Source organism: Macaca mulatta, chromosome X, assembly GCF_049350105.2.
Source record: "Macaca mulatta isolate MMU2019108-1 chromosome X, T2T-MMU8v2.0, whole genome shotgun sequence".
Classification (NCBI taxonomy): Eukaryota; Metazoa; Chordata; class Mammalia; order Primates; family Cercopithecidae; genus Macaca; species Macaca mulatta.
The window spans coordinates 154,083,591-154,084,834 of record NC_133426.1 but is presented as its reverse complement, the minus strand read 5'-3'; the positions used below and the strand labels follow the sequence as shown (position 1 = coordinate 154,084,834).

Sequence of the window (1,244 nt, the reverse complement as noted above, 5' to 3'; positions counted from 1 at the left end):
TTATTTTGTATTTGATGAGGAGTGTTTTACTTCTAATTATGTGATCAATTTTAGAGTAAGTGCCATGTGGCAATGAGAAGAATGTATAGTCTGTTGAATTTGGGTGGAGAGTTCTGTAGATATCTATCAGCCCCACTTGATCCAGAGCTGAGTTCAGGTTTTAAATATCTTTGTTAATTTTCTGTCTCAATGATCTAATATTGACATCGGGGTGTTAAAGTCTCCCAATATTATTGTGTAGGAGTCTAAGTCTCTTTGTAGGTCCTTAAGAACTTGCTTTATTAATCTGGGTGCTCCCGTATTGCGTGCATATATAAGATAATTAGCTCTTCTGGTTGAATTGAACCTTTTACCATTATGTAATGCTCTTCTTTGTCTTTTTTGAACTTTGTTCGTTTAAAATCTGTTTTGTCAGAAATTGATATTGCAACCCCTGCTTTTTTCTGTTTTCCATCTGCTTGATAACATTTCCTCCATCCCTTTATTTTGAACCTATGTGTGTCTTTGCATGTGAGATGGGTCTCTTGAAGACAGCATACCAGTGGGTCATGACTCTGTCAAGCTTGCCATCTGTGCCTTTTAATTGGGATATTTAGCCCATTCACATTTAAGGTTAGTATTTTTATGTGTGAATTTGATCCTGTCATGATGATTCTGGCTGGTTATTTTGCAGGCTTGTTTTTGTGGTTGCTTAATGGTGTCACTGGTCTGTGCAATTCAGTGTGTTTTCATAATGGCTGGTAGTGGTTTTTCCTTTCCATATTCAGTGCTTCCTTCAGGAAATCTTGCAAGGCAGGCCTGCAAGTGTTGAAAAATTCACTAAGCATTTGCTTGTCTGAAAAGGATCTTACTTTCTTGTTTGCTTATGAAGAAAAATATGGAATGCTTCACAAGTTTGCATGTCATCTTTGTGCAAGGGACATACTAATGTTCTCTCTACCATTTCATTTTAGTATATATGCTGCTGAAGTAACCACCAAAAGATTTTTTTAGTGGTTGCATAATAGTCTTCAGTCATTCTTCAACTGGTAGTTGTCCAATTTTCTTTCACCTTTTTATATTATCAAAAAAATTCACAGGGAACATATGTATATCCATTGATATGGGGTTTTCTGTTAGACATAAAAAAGGAATTGCTCAATGTGTGCTGCTTTTGAGTGCAAATAACAGAACTCAAACCAGCAATGGTTTAAACCAGGAATATATTAGTTGTTTAGTGAACAAGAAATCTGGTAGAAGATAGT

At 35.7% G+C, this 1,244-nt stretch overlaps 1 non-coding gene across 1 annotated transcript; it reads right to left on the bottom strand.

Annotated features, from left to right (window-relative positions):
* Positions 1-871: 871 nt before the first annotated feature.
* Positions 872-973, bottom strand: LOC114675184 (U6 spliceosomal RNA). Its single transcript, XR_003726278.1, has one exon. It is a non-coding gene; the product is annotated as a U6 spliceosomal RNA (small nuclear RNA).
* Between the last annotated feature and the right edge of the window lie 271 nt (positions 974-1,244).